This window comes from Eschrichtius robustus, chromosome 2, assembly GCF_028021215.1.
Source record: "Eschrichtius robustus isolate mEscRob2 chromosome 2, mEscRob2.pri, whole genome shotgun sequence".
Taxonomy (NCBI): domain Eukaryota; kingdom Metazoa; phylum Chordata; class Mammalia; order Artiodactyla; family Eschrichtiidae; genus Eschrichtius; species Eschrichtius robustus.
This window is the reverse complement of record NC_090825.1, coordinates 77,155,843-77,174,131: the sequence shown is the minus strand read 5'-3', so window position 1 is coordinate 77,174,131 and position 18,289 is coordinate 77,155,843. Positions and strand designations below refer to the sequence as shown.

The window sequence follows — 18,289 nt, the reverse complement described above, 5'->3', positions numbered from 1 at the left end:
TGCCATACAGCAGTAATTAACACAATACTGTAAGTCAACTATACTTCAATAAAAAAAATAAAAATAAACAGTTGGCTAAAACAAACCTCACTGCTCACTGTTTAGGAAGAGTCTTCAGTTAGGACCATTGAGAGCCTGGTGTGCCAGGGTCTCTCCAAGTTCATGGTCCTTTATCAGCTTCAGCTGGTCAGAGCCAGCTGTGAGAAACACATCTTCCTTTGTTATCTCTCCTAGGCAAGTGCTGCTGTACCAGAAAACGTTCCTTCACATTCCTCACCATAGCCTCACCTTACCAACTCCATCACTTTAAAATTTCACACCAGGAATATTTTATAATTGGAACTTAAGTGTACCTGTTTGCCATCTAGCCCTTTCCTTGCATCTTCAGACCCTTAGAACGCTGTCACCTTAACCCCTTCAAAAGTGAACTGTATCCTGCAGTTAGGGAGGAAGAGTGGCATACTGAAAAAGCTGTGACAATGCATAATCTCCTGGTTGCAGGTCATGGGGCATCTGATCTTCATCCAAAGATAAATTACTGTGCTAAGCTTCAGGAACAAACTTTATAATAATGTAACAGAGCAACAAGGAGCCATCTGAGCAGTGAGTCTTAGGCAATAAACACACACAGCAAAAAACCCTCAAAAACAATAACACTACTACTTAATGTCCACTGAAATATAATTTTCCCCCTCTAAAATTACCCTAATTTCTACCAAAGATAGCCAAATTAAGACTGATTTATTTGCAAAGTAAGTCTGGTTTCAATAAACTTGGCCTGGTCATTTACATAAATGTAATTGATCATACAGGCTCTTTTAAGTTGGCTCTGCTGGAACTTTTTATAAGAAATCTCAAACTGAACTTTTAAAAGGCCCCTCAAGTCCAGGAAAACCACACCAATCTGGCTTGCCATCAGATTCCGCTTGTGATATCTATAGATTTGGGTGGATTCCTCTCTTGAGTTCCCCAAAATATCAAGATTCCTGCACCTGCCAGGAGGCAGCCTTTCTTATTCACCTGATAACAAGCCTGCTGGGAACATAAGAGTTTCCAATTTCTGGAGGAATCAGGTAGAGAGAAAAGATAAATGTTTCAATTCTACTTACAAAGGTATAATTTACCAAATTGCTGTAAGTAATAACTAGCTTGAGGAGAAAGGTTTCTTTATATCTGGAAAACACAGATTAAAACCAGTAATATTTCAGACAAAACCCAAAAATTATACCATATTCATCAGTTCACTCAGTCCTATGTGACTAATCCTTGATCTTAATCTTCTGTTAACAGTTTTATGAAGCTATCAGGTTTTCCATTAGAATTCTTTAATTTCTTACCCAGTTCAGCAGTATGATCTGAAAGTTATCAGAAACCTGTACTTGTCAAAAAGTCATTTCTCTGACTCTTCTTGAAGATGAAGCATTTTTTGCAAAAGCATCAGAATAAAACAATAATGGTCCATAAATGACAAAACATTTTAAAAGGCACAGTTAAAGATCTGATTACAATGCAATTAACAAAGAAACTTGATTAATGCTGTGAATACAACATTTAAGATAATAACTAGAGTGCTCGCTTCAGCAGCACATATACTAAAATTGGAATGATACAGAGAAGATTAGCACGGTCCTTGTGCAAGGATGACACGCAAATTCATGAAGCATTCCATATTTTTGATATATGTATATGTATAGCTGATTCACTTTGTTATACAGCAGAAACTAACACAACATTGTAAAGCAATTATACTCCAGTGAAGATGTTAAAAAAAAAGATAATAACTAGAATCATAACTTATAACATTTTACCAAGACATATCAGATTTTTAGAAATTCCATAATTTCTAGAATATCTTTTAAACAATATTTACCCATACAATATAACCTAAGAAGGTTTATCACCACTCATTTGACAATGCTTTCTATGTAACTTAACATAGCAAATAAGCCTAATTAGTTTATTATTCCTCTCTCTGAGATGCTTCAGGGGTCCTCTCTGAAGCATCCCAAAGTTAGCTAGAGGTCAAAAGAACTTCAATTAGAATTTGATATTTGGAAATTTTGTCAAAATATCAAAAAGGTTTCAAAACACCTGGTCAAATAGTATCATGGGTCACTGTAGAATAGTACTTATTCACTTAATCAAAGTGACAATAAAAGATTTCAAAAGAAAATTATAACAGATTACTAGTTAAAGAACTTATGGTTACCAGGGGGAAGGGGGGAGGGATAAATTGGGAGATTGGGTTTAACATATACACACTACTATATATAAAACAGATAACTAATAAGGACCTACTATATAGCCCAGGGAACTCTTCTCAATACTCTGTAATGCCCTATATGGGAAAAGAATCTAAAAAAGAGTGGATATATGTATATGTACAACAGATTCACTTTGCTGTATAGCAGAAACTAACACAACATTGTAAATCAACTCATACTCCAATAAAAATTTTAATAAATAAAATCCTCCCCCCCAAAAAAAAGTCGATCAATATTTTAAGAAAACTTTGTCCTCTTAACAGAGAGAAAACCAAAGTCAGGTTTTGTACCACTTTAACATTAAAATTTACTTAATTAAATTTATTCTAAACTTAGCCCTGACTACACATAGTATTCCTTTCTAAAGATTCTTTTATTTCTCACAAACCTTCTACAACTTTCTATATCCATATTAATCTGTCCCTTATTTTCTTCCGCATTTAGAAATAACCAGCTTTAGGACAAAATTACTTTCTTTTCCCTTAACAAAAAAAATTTCCTTTCCTTACACCTTCTTTTTCCTTGGATACAAAGATATTTTACTTACTAATTTTTAGTAGTTTTAATTGCATATTTTAATTAGAATTCTTAACCTTAAAAAACCTTAGTTTCTAGTGAAAACTAAGTAAGCAATTATGAACTGTTTGTCTTACCAGCACATTCTGGTTGGCAAACTTATAACATTTCTATAACCTAATATCTTTCCTCAGTGGGGTATAAGACATGTCCAATGAACCCAAACATCTTAGTTTTTCTCTAATAAGACAAAAGTAGGTAAACTTAGACTTGTTAAGCAACTAATTTTCCAGTATCTTATTTGGAAATGATCTGAATATTCAATGAATTCCCATCATTTAACTTCATTTAGCAGTTTCAAGTTACCAAAAATCTAGAGAAAGTATTTTAAGTAGACAGTCCTAAAACATAATTATTCCTAAAGAGTTCACCTAAAAACTCTTATCTCATTTACATTTAATTTACTTAAAAGTTTCATCTTATCAAGTTATATTTCTTGCTGACAGATTTTAATAACAGGAATAATAAGATCTTATTTGATTTCTAGTAAACCTAGGTACAAGTATTACACTTAAATGATGATGACTCTATTGACCTTTCTCAATACTTAAAGGCCTTTTAAAATAAATAGGGGAGGTTTGGGGAGTGGTAAAAGGATTGGTAGACTGTGGATTGTTTTTGGATTCACATTTCTAGTCCTGTAAAGACTAGATTTGTAAAACAAGGATAGCTGTTTTTAATTCCTCAAAGAATTGGGTGACCCCCTTAATGTTATCAAAGGAATGACATACCAATTCACCTATGCTGGAATGTTTTTCTTTCCCTCATTTTAGCTCAGAGGAGAAGGTCAAAAAAAAATTTTTTTTTTTTTCTATCATCAGGCTCTGAATATCAGCTAAATTTAGGAGTTTAGTCAGACTGGTGGCCCCTTATCTTGGTAATCCATTTACAAAAACTTTTGAGGATCCTCCCTGGGTTTAAGAAAATCTTTAATTATGGCCCTCAGTTGGGCCTTTGATCTGAATAGTTTCACCTACAGCCTCTCGCCTACAGCCTCAGGTGGTCCCATTTCTAAAGTAACCATTTAATAGTCTCTTCGGAGTGGAAAGGCAATCCAGACAGAGGATTACTAGGATGAGTACTCAAATAAAGGAGGATAGAGGGAAGCAGTAGTTATGTCATCCTTAAATTTTGTTTTAGGTATCTTTTATATCATTAATCTTTCGTTAGCCTTCTACAACAAATCTTTCAATGAGGCTATTTTGGAATTTTGAAGCCTTTGGGGGCTTCTGCATACCAATTAAAATAGGTAAAGTATTTTAAGATGAGCGCTCTCTAAAATTTTAACAATTTAGAAGACTCCAATCCAAATTGGAGCTAGCCCTGCAAATATTTTCTCTGGCTAATCTAATTTTAGAAAAGAGAAAAATTCTTACCACTCTTGCTTCCAGCAGACTCTGCAGGCAGGGAATCCAGGAGACTGACTGACATGATAAGAAATTGCTTTCTGCTGGCTTTCTCTGTGTGCACAAAATTCAGTTTTGGAGAGCCAAAAGAACCCCATCTTGGCCATTTCAGGGCAGGATTTCTTTCAATTCTCAATTAAGTACTTGAAAGCATACATAAAACCAGCTGGTATCCCCAGAGTTGGCTGTCTGTTCAGGAGCTGTTTGGCCTTTGAGGCACAATTTCCCATTATCAATTCAGTAGTCTAATTCGGATATGAGATTTGATCTGAACAGCTTTCTGAGGACAGTGTGGTGGAGCGGATGTGAGCTGCTTCTGAGTCTAGCTCCCCAGGAAGTTACCCTTGGGCCAATTAGACTCTTCTAATGTCTCAGTTTCTCCCTGTGACAGTTTAAAAACACCATGGGCGTTTACAGCACTAAATGATCAGTCCTTATATTGTGTGTCCCTGGAAGAGTAGTATTTACTTAATGGTTTTAGTGGGGTGCCCCTCTAGGACCACTACACATCACAAGGATTGATCCTCAGACACTAGTTAGGTTCTAAGTCACCTGAGAACACCTCGTGGCTGGAAGCAGCAAATGTCCCTTGTTCTTTGGAGCTGAATAATTCAGTCTCTCACTTTACTAACAAAAGTTTTGTTCAGACCAAATTTATATATTTTTTTCTAATGTGTTTCTCACGTAAATTGTAGCATTCTCTTGATACTTTCTACATCCTACATCCTTCTTTTCATATCTCTTAGCCAGTTCTATATATAAACCTATTTCTCTTTAATGGTTACATGGTATATTATTTCTGGATGTACCAATTTTTTTTTAATCTTAAAAAGTATTTATTGATATCTCTCTGTAAGTGAATCAAGTGGGTGTAAAGCAGCATAAACACAGCATTGGAAATCAGCTAAACCCCATTATAAAAATAAATTACAAAAACAAACAAACAAAAAAAAACAAAGACAGTGAAAGAGAGAGAAATTCTTACAAAATTCGTTCAGGGGCTGAGATGCAACCTGGATTGACCACATCTAGACCCACAGCTGGATGAGACATAAGGCTGGACACTCTTGGGGCTGAGAGGATTGGTGAGGTTGGGTGAGCAAATGCAGACCCTTTAAAGTAATACTGCGTGGTACCCATTCCATGGGTCTTAAATCTCCAGGTTCAGGGGAATCTTCCTACAGCGAAAACATGCATGGGAAACCCAGAGGATGTGGATGTACCAATTTTTTAAAAATAGAAACTTAAATGGGATGGAAAACTTACAGATTTTTCCCAATCTCCTACATTTAGAGAACTCTATAATAATAGCTAGTATTCATTATGGTGACACAGACTTGTCTTTGGAATCATTTTTAAAAGACTAAAAATTATGTTCAGGATAATTTTGCTTTAAAGCATATTTTCAATGAAATTGTGGAGACCAAAGACCCCTGAATGCTCTTTATCTTACTATCCACCCTTTGGAAATATTCCTCATATTCATTCCTGACCAGCACTACTCTGTGCTGCCACTAGGTGACGTTCCAACCACAATGTCTCTATGAGCCTCAGAAAACCTTCCTACACAGTCCTAGGTCAGGCCCCACGTTAGACAATGCTGTGTTGAATGAAATCACATTGCGTGAAGTATGTTTATAAGCCCAATAAAGTTTACACAGAACCCCAGAGTGAGGATGACAATTGTAAAGCCCTCTATTCAGGAAAGCAGTGGTAAGGAAATGACTAAGGCAGGTGGGGTACTAGTGATAGGCCCAGCCTTTTTTCCTCCTGGGGATGCCGTCATCACTGGTTGGCCCAGTGATGCTGAAAGGCGAGGCCACGACCCAGATCACACAGGTATCTTCCAGGACCTTCCAACTACCACAGCCTGGCCAATGTGTGCACTAGGGTGAGAAGGTCTGGGAGGAGGAGGACCGATGTGGGGGTCTTAGGTCTGCACTGGCCGTGCTCTGCCCTGGTGTGATGAGGCCAGACTTCCACAGTCTGTGAACAAAGCTTCTGTCCCCATTTCCTGGAGTTCTTTCAGTTACATTCGGCTTCCCAAGTGAGTTTTGAGTCACTTCCCAAAAGAAAGACATGGACATGCCAGCTTCAAAGGAAGACAAATCTCCACACCTAGGTCAGTTTAAAAACATAGGCCAGAGTGTGTGATGTACTCACAAACGCGACAGTGCCGCAGAAAAAGAAGAAATCTGCGTGGGCCAGGGTACTAGAAAGGTTTCATGACAGAGGTGGCACTTCAAATGAGAGAGCTGCAATGTTTGGAGGGGGATAGGACCTTGGTGAACATGTGGGCATTTCACAAGGCCCCTCAGAGTCCTAGAGGCTTGGGGAGGTACCTCAGGAGCCACCCTGGAGGCCAAACAAGGCGGGGTCCCAGCCCAGCACTCCCACCTCAGCCCAAGCAGCTCCAGTTTGGTGGGCTTCTGTACAAGCTATGTCAAACCAAGCCTCCCACTGCTTTTTTCTTTTCTTTAAGTTGGAATCACTGATCCAGTCCAAAGTGCTTGTTTTACAGCTGAGAGCACTAAAGCACACTGGGGGCCATCCCAGAGTCACACACAGTGGGGAACATTTTGGACATGCCAAAGAGGGGAGAACAGGGTGTCCACGTAGACAAGAAAGAACCACATCTCATCTGACCCACAGCTTAGAAAAGCACGTTTGTCAAACCATGTAAAACTAAAGGCAGTTTGATTTGCCTGTCAGGTTCAATTAAGAGACATTTTCTCTTACCAGAGACAGACATGGAGCCTCAGATGCAAAACACATTTAATACCTACTAAACCCCAAACCACACCCTTAGAACCTGAAAAGTAATTGAATCATCATTTCCATTGTTCAGATGTTTTTTTTTTTTCTTTCCCATCTTTTTACTTACTGTCTTAAAGCTATTAGTTACTCTTTGTCAGGATGCAGTAAGGGACTTCCCTGGTGATGCAGTGGTTGGGAGTCCGCCTGCCAATGCAGGGATCACGGGTCGGGAAGATCCCACATGCCGCGGAGCAGCTAAGCCTGTGCGCCACAACTACTGAGCCTGCGCTCTAGAGTCCGTGAGCCACAACTACTGAGCCCACAAGCCACAACTACTGAAGCCCACGTGCCTAGAGCCCATGCTCCGCAATGGGAGAAGCCACTGCAATGAGAAGCCCGCGCACCGCAACAAAGAGTAGCCCCTGCTCACTGCAACTAGAGAAAGCCTGTGCACAGCAACAAAGACCCGATGCAGCCAAAAATTAATTAATTAAAGAAAAAAAAGATGCCATGAAGAAGGCAGCACTTCCTCCAGGGCTTAAATCTCTGGCTCTGAACCAGCCTTGGCAGAGGACACACTGGTAGACGTTTGACAAAAAAACAAAAAAAACCCAAAAAACTATCTTGTAAAATACTCTCTCACCAACTTCTGTTTCCCCTTATTTTAGAAAGTGTGGAATTAATTTTAGACTAGCTTCAGGAGCTTGAGTCAAGACATGAGTTGGGAAAACCAAGGGTCAGCATGAAGAGATTAACTGTTAAAAAGTTAAGAGAAGTCTATAATCCAGGTCTAAAGGAAAAGGACGATGTTGCTTCTGTACTCCACTGGTGAAAACAGAAGGTGCCCTCTCAGTTTCCTGCTGTATTTCAGTGAAAGAAACCCACCTCAAACCAACTTAAGCAAAAAAGGGAAATTACCAGCCCAGGCAATGGAAAAGTGCAGGGGCAGATCCGCACAATCAGAGGCAGGTGCTCAAATGGTGTCATCAGGCATTTATCTCTCCCTCTCTTGTCTCCACTTTATTCTGATGGACTCCATCCTCACTTAGGCTCTCCTGGAGGGAAGGCAAAACTCCAAGAGTTGCAAGCAGACAAACTTAAAGCCCTCTAGGAAGAGAGCACCTATGTCCCAATGCGCCAGGTATCAGGAGTTGCATCTCATTGTCTTGGATTGTATCATGTGCCCCTCCTTGAACACACTGGCTTGGTTCTGATTGGTTAGCTCGTGTCACGTGACCACATTGGGCATTGGGATTTAAGAACTTACCAGAAGTCACATCCTGCTAGAACTGAGTCTTAAAGGATGGAACCCAAATCAAGAATAGGGGAGGGGTGATTCCCCAAAAGGAAAAGATAGATTCTTTGCTGGAAGAAGGGATGTTGCCCTGGCAGAAACCACAGCTGTGTAGTCTCTTCAACGGCCCAGCTCTGCTGCTCTCTGTGTTGATCAGATAATGCACACCTGATGCCTTTGGTGGGCTGGAGAGCAGTTAAATAACAGAAACTATTGGCTAAGCTAGCTTGCCCATTCACTTATATGTTCATTAAGTAAATGTTTATTTGTAGTAAGCCACAAACTTAGACCCAGCACAGGCAGGGAGTGTTCCTGGGTAAACTGGCTTCCAGGAGCCACTGTGTCAGGAAGCACCGCAGGCTTCCAGCTGGCCGAGCCCCCAGGGCCATATTTTGAGTCTTGTCTGCTTGTCAGCTACTTTTTCTGCCTTCCTGCGGGCCCCAGGATACCAGCCTTTTTTGTTTTTTTGTCTACACTTTTTCCTGAGAGTTTCTCTACTCCTAACTTTGGCCTAGGACAGAGGACAGACTTGTCTTTCCAGCTACCTTTGACATTCTTGAAATCCAGGAAAAAGATTTTCTTCTTGATTAGAACTAGAGGTATACTGAGGAAGGGGAAAACTTCAAAGATTCAGAAGTCTTACAGTTTTCTTATGGTCTTTATTCCTGGTCATCACCCTTTTCAGGTTCCTAAACTTAGGGATTTCCTGAGCCTTCCTGACATTTCTGCCTTCTCCTTCTAGCATGAAATCAAACTCCCAGTATCCCTCTCCCACCCCTGTGTATCAGCAGTACCAGCTACCACTTACCAGCAGAGCACGTGCTCTGGGCCAGGCACCGTGGGGGATACTTCAGGATAGCACCTCATGTAATCCTCGTCTCTCCTCTGAGAGAGGTTCCAACACCATCCAATCTAACACCGTCCACCAAAGAGGAAACTTGGGGCTGGAGAGATAAAGTCACTTGCCTGAATTCACATGGCCAGTCAGTGGCAGCCGAGGGAAAGTAGGTCTTCCTGACCCTGAAGCCCTGCTCTCAACTTCTACACACTGTCCCCCCGTGGACCTCTGCTTCAGGAAGTCCTTTCCCAGCACAAAGCCCAAAGGCACAGAATGACAAGAACAAACAAGGGTGTCCTGGAAGAATACGCTGGACCCCACAGAGACACAGGAAGGCCAATGGCACCTCCGATGACCACAGGGCTGAGTGATTTCAATCTTGATGTCTGACAACGCATGCTCTCCAGCCAACATACAGAGGGGAGGCTATAATAGGGGTTTTCTTCATGCATTACCCCAACTGGTACCTAGCCAGAATCACCTCTATCACCTATATTTTTAGTAGTTGAGTGTATCTCAAATTTATTTCATCCATGTGCCCGTCAGAGAGGTGAAAAATTCTTACTACCGCTACCCCAAATTCTGGTTTGGTCCCCAGTGGTCTCTTCCCTCCCATTCTATCTTTTGCATTTTCCCATGTCACCAACCAAAGAATTTGCCAAACATCACTTCCTATAGTTTGAATTGCAAAAGAACTCCCCTTTTAAAATTTTCCATATATAAAATTATTGTGTAATATTGAATATGATTTTCAGAATATGCCCAGGCATATTTAAAATATTTAACATCTCAGATGGCATGGGCTCCAACCAATCAGAACCACTGCTGGTCCTTACAGCACACTGGCAAATTCTGGCAGAACATAATTGAAGCAGGTCCTGCTGTCTCTGCTAGTTTGCCACAGAACTCCACTAGGTGAGAAGAAAACAAAAATGGAGATTGCATAATTCTCTTTCACCTTTCTTTTATGTAAATCTTTCTTCCTAACCAATTTCTTCTTGCACAAGGGGTGCAATTATCAAAAATGAGTAACAATAGCCAGGTGTGTTACTGTGTCAGAACGAGGGCCTAAGGGCCATTAAGTTGCATCATCCATTAAGTCCATTAAGGTGGCATCGCCCTACTGCTCGTCTCAATGTTCAGCTACTAGGAGACTCAGCATCTGTCTACACAACCACCCACTTATTCCTCCCAAGGAAATTTCCATTTGCTTTTTAGGTCATGAGAGAGTGAGGTACTGGGTTTCCTAATCCTTGAACATTGAGCCAGTCCTGGAAGATGGAACCACACCCAAACTTGAACATTCCTACGTTTGCCTATGTTAGGAGCATGGTGGCATGTCAGGGATTTACAGGATCTGTGCAAGCAAGGTTCACAGCGCAGAGCTGTCAGGGTGATGTCGAAAGTATGGAACTTTCTGCTCAGCCCAGCAAAACAGCAGCAGGGCCCAAAAGAGATGGAGCCAGAGTCAGGAGGAAGGTAAAAAGTACCAGGGACGTCAAGCAGCCACTGAAAGGGCTTATTACTAAGTGCATGTGAAACACCCTCTGCTGCTCCCCAGAAATAAATGGAAGGTCTTTGCAAGGACTGCAGTTCTCCATTAGAAGATTCAGAGGAAGAAAACAACAGTGAAGCAGATGCTATACTTCTGTTCACAAGAAAATAAGATTCAATTCAATCAGATTTTCTGGGGGGCCTGTAAGTGATGCAGGGACTGTAAAGGTGAGTCTTCCTTCTCAAGACCCTACTGCAGGCACATTAGGGTAGGTTAGTCAAGGGACTCCTGGGATTCAGAGGAGGGAGAAAATGAATGAACAGTCCTTGAGATCTCTTTAAGATCCCTCAAATCTCTAATTCTCAGGCTAGAAAAGCCCCAAAGTTTCCCAATATTAACATTCCCTGGCATTCTTTTTTTAATTTATTTTATTTATTTATTATTTTTGGCCACGTTGGGTCTTCGTTGCTGCACGTGGGCTTTCTCTAGTTGCGGCGAGCGGGGGCTACTTTTCGTTGCGGTGCGCAGGCTTCTCATTGCAGTGGCTTCTCTTGTTGCGGAGCACGGGCTCTAGGCGCGCGGGCTTCAGTAGTTGTGGCTCGCAGGCTCTAGAGCGCAGGCTCGGTAGTTGTGGCGCACGGGCTTAGTTGCTCCGCGGCATGTGGGATCTTCCCGGACCAGGGCTCGAACCCGTGTCCCCTGCATTGGCAGGTGGATTCTTAACCACTGCGCCACCAAGGAAGCCCCGTTCCCTGGCATTTAATCTCTCTTGGTCCTCTGACTTCAGGTTTCTGAGTCCCCTTTGGCTGTCTCTGCAACACCGTGGACTCTGGATTCCCCTCTGAGTGCCCTGAGTTCTCTGAAAGAATACACTCACAGGACAAGAAGAGTCATTGTAGCCGTCCTACTAGACTGAACCAACCCCAAACTCCAACCACAGGAAACTGGTTAAATGTATTAGAGTCCATTCATAAAATGGGATACTAAGTAGCATTATAAAGATGCTTTGGAGCTCCAGATACTCTAGATAAACTGTCATGTGACCAAAACAAAGGCAGAACAGTGAGCCAGTATGTTACTGCTTAAGAAAAAATACATAAACAACCATCTCCAGAAACAAGAAACAGGGAACTGTGGTTGCCTTTGGAGAGAGGAATTTGAGGCCAGGAATAAGAGGAAGTGTCTCGTTATATGATTTTTTGTAACAATGACCCAGAGTTACTTTAAAACATTTCTAAGAGGAAGGAGGGGGAGGAGAAGCCAGCCACCCAAAAGCATCGGGAACAAGTTTCAACTTCACTGTAGGTGTCCTGGAGGAGTCAGGGGAGGGCTTTGTAGCCACACCCACAGAAAACTGTAGGGGTTTCTGGTCCCCACGTCCCTTTTTAACACCTGCTGCCAGGAGCTCCTCTGCAGGCCTCCCCCATCACACCTTTGGCTCTGCTGGACCTGCTCATGAATTGTTCTTCTTTCTCCACACACCAAACTTCAATTCTATCCGCTTCTTTAAAGCATTGGATGAAACTCCCTTCCTCAATGATCTACCAACAAATCTGTGTGTGGTGGGAATCACTCCACTACCCTAGAGCATAAAAATTGCCATATTTCTTAATTTCTCTAAAGAAAACGAAATCTAGCTCAGCCCTAGCCACGCTGCCCCTGCCCCTCCTTTGGGATCGGCAAAGAACTCTAGGGTTCTAAAGTTTCCAGGATCCAGGAACACTGGACAGGGGCCTTGGGTGCATTATGGCAGCCAGCAAGCTGCCCAATGTCCAGCCCCTGGCTCCACCTGCAGGCTCCTCTGGTGGCCTCCACCCCCTCCAGGCCAGGCCCCCAAGTCCTGAGACTCAGTGCTCACTGCCAGGTGTCCACAGCCTCATTCGCTTGATTCAGCCCGGGTGTATCACAGCTTGGGGTGCTGGATGGCGAGAGGCACACAGGTGCCTGCTACTCAAGACCCACCACCCTCTTTCTACCATTGGAGCCAGGCCGTCCCCTTCCTCCCCTCAAAGCTCAGTCCCATACCCTCACTCCCTCCAGCTCCTCCTTACACTTCAAAACTAATTTTTGCATTCTAAAACATAGAAGAGCTGACACTGGCCCCTTCCCCATCCAAGACAAGGGAATCTGGGAACTCAGAACACAAAGCCCTGAGCATTTTTCCTGTTTAGGGGCAGGGGAATTTACCTGCACCAGAGAAAACTCCACATAGGAATTATCAACCCGCTACTCTATTATATTCTCCTCTCAATAAATCTTCGGGTTTTTTTTTTTAAGGACCTTGATATTATAATTATATTTTATTTGGTTTGGTTTCTCTGAAGCAAAATATGAAGGAAAAGTGGGTTACAAAATAAGCTAAAAAATATGGAACGCATATTTCCTTTCGTTTTGTTTCCTTGTATTCATTTGCAAATATTTTTCTCCCATTCTGAGGGTTGTTCTTTCATCTTGTTTATAGTTTCCTTTGCTGTGCAAAAACTTTTAAGTTTCACCAGGTCCCATTTGTTTATTTTTGTTTTTATTTCCATTACTCTAGGAGGTGGGTCAAAAAAGATCTTGCTGTGATTTATGTCAAAGAGTGTTCTGTGTATATTCTCCCCTGAGAGTTTTATAGTGTCCAGTCTTACATTTAGGTCTCTAATCCATTTTGAGTTTATTTTTGCGTATGGTGTTAGGGAGTGTTCTAATTTCATTCTTTTACATGTAGCTGTACAGTTTTCCCAACACCACTTACTGAAGAGGCTGTCTTTTCTCCATTGTATATCCTTGCCTCCTTTGTCATAGATTAGTTGACCATAGGTGCATGGGTTTATCTCTGGGCTTTCTATCCTGTTCCATTGATCTATATTTCTGTTTTTGTGCCAGTACCATATTGTCTTGATTACTGTAGCTTTGTAGTATAGTCTGAAGTCAGGGAGTCTGATTCCTCCAGCTCTGTTTGTTGTTTCTTTTTCTCAACATTGCTTTGGCTAGTCAGGGTCTTTTGTGTCTCCATACAAATTTTAAGATTTTTTGTTCTAGTTCTGTGCAAAATGCCATTGGTAATTGATAGGGATTGCATTGAATCTGTAGATTGCTTTGGGTAGCATAGTCATTTTCACAATATTGATTCTTCCAGTCCAAGAACATGGTATATCTCTCCATCTGTTTGTGTCATCTTTGATTTCTTTCATCAGTGTCTTATAGTTTTCTGAGTACAGGTCTTTTACCTCCTTAGGTAGGTTTATTCCTAGGTATTTTATTCTTTTTGTTGCAATGGTGAATGGGATTGTTTCCTTAATTTCTCTTTCAGATTTTTCATCCTTAGTGTATAGGAATGCAAGAGATTTCTATGATTTAATTTTGTAAACTGCAACTTTACCAAATTCATTGATTACCTCTAGTAGTTTTCTGGTGGCATCTTTAGGATTTTCTATGTATAGTGTCATGTCATCTGCAAACAGTAACAGTTTTACTTCTTCTTTTCCAACTTTTTTTTCTATTCCTTTTATTTCTTTTTCTTCTCTGATTGCTGTGGCTAGGACTTACAAAACTATGTTGAATAATAGTGGCAAGAGTGGACATCCTTGTCTTGTTCCTGATCTTAGAGGAAATGCTTTCAGTTTTTCACCACTGAGAACGATGTTGGCTGCGGGTTTCTCGTATATGGCCTTTATTATGTTGAGGTAGGTTCCCTCTATGCCCATTTTCTATAGAGTTTTTATCATACATGGGTGTTGAATTTTGTTGAAAGCTTTTTCTGCATCTATTGAGACGATCCTATGGTTTTTCTTCTTCAATTTGTTAATATGGTATATCACATTCTTTGATTTGCATATATTGAAGAATCCTTGCATCATTCCCACTTGATCAATCCCACTTGATCATGGTGTATGGTCCTTTTAATGTGCTGTTGGATTCTGTTTGCTAGTATTTTGTTGAGGATTTTTGCATCTATATTCATCAGTGATATTGGTCTGTAATTTTCTTTTTTTGTAGTATCTTTGTCTGGTTTTGGTATCAGGATGATGGTGGCCTCGTAGAATGAGTTTGGGAGTGTTCCTTCCTCTGCAATATTTTGGAAGAGTTTGAGAAGGACAGGTGTTAGCTCTTCTCTAAATGTTTGATAGAATTCACCTGTGAAGCCATCTGGTCCTGGACTTTTGTTTGTTGGAAGATTTTTAATCACAGTTTCAATTTCATTACTTGTGATTGGTCTGTTCATATTTTCTATTTCTTCCTGGTTCAGTCTTGGAAGGTTATACCTTTCTAAGAATTTGTCCATTTCTTCCAGGTTGTCCATTTTATTGGCATATAGTTGCTTGTAATAGTCTCTTATGATGCTTTGTATTTCTGCAGTGTCTGTTGTAACTTCTCGTTTTTCATTTCTAATTTTAATGATTTGAGTCCTCTCCCTCTTTTTCTTGATGAATCTGGCTAAAGGTTTATAAATTTTGTTTATCTTCTCAAAGAACCAGCTTTTAGTTTTATTGATCTTTGCTACTGTTTTCATTGTTCCTATTTCATTTATTTCTGCTCTGATCTTTATGATTTCTTTCCTTCTACTAACTATGGGTTTTGTTTGTTCTTCTTTCTCTAGTTCCTGTAGGTGTAAGGTTAGATTGTTTATTTGAGATTTTTCTTGTTTCTTGAGGTAGGCTTGTATTGCTATAAACTTCCCTCTTAGAACTTCTTTTGCTGCATCCCAAAGGTTTTTGATCAACGTGTTTTCGTTGTCATTTGTCTCTAGGTATTTTTTTATTTCCTCGTTGATTCCTTCAGTGATCTCTTGGTTATTTAGTAACTTATTGTTTAGCCTCCATGTGTTTGTGTTTTTATGGGTTTTTTTCCCCTGTAATTGATTTCTAATCTCATAACGTTGTGGTTGGAAAAGATGCTTGATATGATTTCAATTTTCTTAAACTTACCAAGGCTTGATTTGTGACCCAAGATGTGATCTATCCTGGAGAATATTCCACGTGCACTTGAGAAGAAAGTGTAATCTACTGTTTTCAGATGGAATGTCCTATAAATATCAATTAAATCTATCTGGTCTATTGTGTCATTTAAAGCTTGTGTTTCCTTATTTATTTTCACTTTGGATGATCTGTCCATTGGTGTGAGGTGTTAAAGTCCCCCACTATTACTGTGTTATTGTGGATTTCCTCTTTTATAGCTGTTAGCAGTTGCCTTATGTATTGATGTGCTCCTATGTTGGATGTATATATATTTATAATTGTTATACCTTCTTCTTTAATTGACCTCTTGATCATTATGGAGTGTCCTTCCTTGTCTCTTGTAACAGTCTTTATTTTAAAGTCTATTTTATCTGATATGAGTATTGCTACTCCAGCTTTCTTTTGATTTCCATTTGCATGCAATATCTTTTTGCACCCCCTCACTTGCAGTCTGTATGTGTCCCTAGGTCTGAAGTGGGTCTCTTGTAGACAGCATATATATGGGTCTTGTTTTTGTATCCATTCAGCAAGTCTGTGTCTTTTGGTTGGAGCATTTACTCCATTCACATTTAAGGTAATTATCAATATGTATGTTCCTATGACCATTTTCTTAATTGTTTTGGGTTTGTTTTTGTAGGTCCTTTTCTTCTCTTGTATTTCCCACTTAGAGAAGTTCCTTTAGCATTTGTTGTAGAGCTGGTTTGGCGGTGCTGCATTCTCATAACTTTTGCTTGTCTGTAAAGCTTTTGATTTCTCCATCAAATCTGAATGCGATCCTTGCTGGGTTGAGTAATCTTGGTTGCAGGTTCTTCCCTTTCATCACTTTAAATATATCGTGCCACTCCCTTCTGGCTTGCAGAGTTTCTGCTGAGAAATCAGCTCTTAACCTTATGGGAGTTCCCTTGTATGTTGTCATTTTTCCCTTGTTGCTTTTAATAATTTTTCTTTGTCTTTAATTCTTGTCAATTTCATTACAATGTCTTGGCATGTTTCTCCTTGGGTTTATCCTTCTTGGGACTCTCTGTGATTGCTGGACTTGGGTGGCTATTTCCTTTCCCATGTTAGGGAAGTTTTTGACTATAATCTCTTCAAATATTGTCTCCGGTCCTTTCTCTCTCTCTTCTCCTTCTGGGACCCCTATAATGCGAATGTTGTTGTGTTTAATGTTGTCCCAGAGGTCTCTTAGGCTGTCTTCATTTCTTTTCATTCTTTTTTCTTTATACTGTTCCACAGCAGTGATTTTCACCATTCTGCCTTGCAGGTCACTTATCCATTCTTCTGACTCAGTTTTTCTGCTATTGATTCCTTCTAGTGTATTTTTTATTTCAGTTATTGTATTGTTCATCTCTGTTTGTTTGTTCTTTAATTCTTCTTGGTCTTTGTTAGATATTTCTTGCATCTTCTCGATCTTTGCCTCCATTCTTTTTCCGAGGTCCTGGATCATGTTCACTATCATTATTCTGAATTATTTTTCTGGAAGGTTGCTTATCTCCACTTCATTTAGTTATTTTTCTGGGGTTTTATCTTGTTCATTCATCTGGGACATAGTCCTCTGCTTTTTCATTTTGTCTATCTTTCTGTGATTGTGATTTTTTTTCCGCAGGCTGCAGGATTGTAGTTCTTCTTGCTTCTGCTGTCTGCCCTTTGGTGGATGAGGCTCTCTCGACAGTTTCATTATCAGAAAATACCCTCAGTTTCTGATCATCTGCTATTTCTATCATATGCAGACTGGCCTTCACTGTCACCTGTCCCTACGTGTTGGCCCACATCACAGGGCCAGTGGGGCCGTCTCATGCCCCAGCACTCAGGCATCACCAGCCACATGGTGACAGTCTGTCTTCTCCAAAAACAGTTGTGTTTTTAGTAATTCAGAGTCCAAAGGGGAAGCCCTACAATTACATCTTCTCCTGGAAAGTATAGAGAAATTACTCCTCAGCAACCTGGATAAGGCCTCTCCCCTCCCCGCTACCCCATAGCTGCTGAGGGGTCACAATGTTTTGAGATGAACTTTCAAGCTCAGTCTCCTCACAGCTCTCTGGTGGTCCCCAAATCCGTAGAAATGAGGGGCTTGGGCCTAGCATGCTACCAAACTCTGTTCCCTCTCTCTTTTATGACCCTCTGTTGGGCAGCTCCCTGCAAGGCAATGCTTAGTAAACCTGGGATGTGTCACCTCGTGTCTGTACCACCACACTCTGATTCTCTAATTTCCCAGTAAAGTATCAAGAGTTGATCACATAGTTTTAATTTTTGGTCTTTTTGCTTTTTTTTTTTTTCTTATCTGAGTAATACATGAATACATCCTTTTTTTTTTTTTTTGGGGGGCTGTGTTGGGTCTTCGTTTCTGTGTGAGGGCTTTCTCTAGTTGCGGCAAGGGGGGGCCACTCTTCATCGCGGTGCGTGGGCCTCTCACTGTCGCGGCCTCTCTTGTTGCGGAGCACAGGCTCCAGACGCGCAGGCTCAGTAGTTGTGGCTCACGGGTCTAGTTGCTCCGTGGCATGTGGGATCTTCCCAGACCAGGGCTCGAACCCATGTCCCCTGCATTGGCAGGCAGATTCTCAACCACTGCGCCACCAGGGAAGCCCATGAATACATCTTTATTGTACAAGTTTCAAACAATTTAGAAGTCTACGGGGCAAAGCTGAAAACTGGCACCATCCCTCCCACAGCCACTCTCCCCTCAGAGGCCACATGCCCACAGTTTGCTGTACAGCCTTCCAGC

The 18,289-nt window shown here is 40.9% G+C and overlaps 1 non-coding gene across 1 annotated transcript; it reads left to right on the top strand.

The window, feature by feature from the left end:
- Positions 1-1,568: 1,568 nt before the first annotated feature.
- On the top strand, positions 1,569-1,675 carry LOC137760415 (U6 spliceosomal RNA). Its single transcript, XR_011073358.1, has one exon. It is a non-coding gene; the product is annotated as a U6 spliceosomal RNA (small nuclear RNA).
- The last annotated feature ends 16,614 nt before the right edge of the window (positions 1,676-18,289 follow it).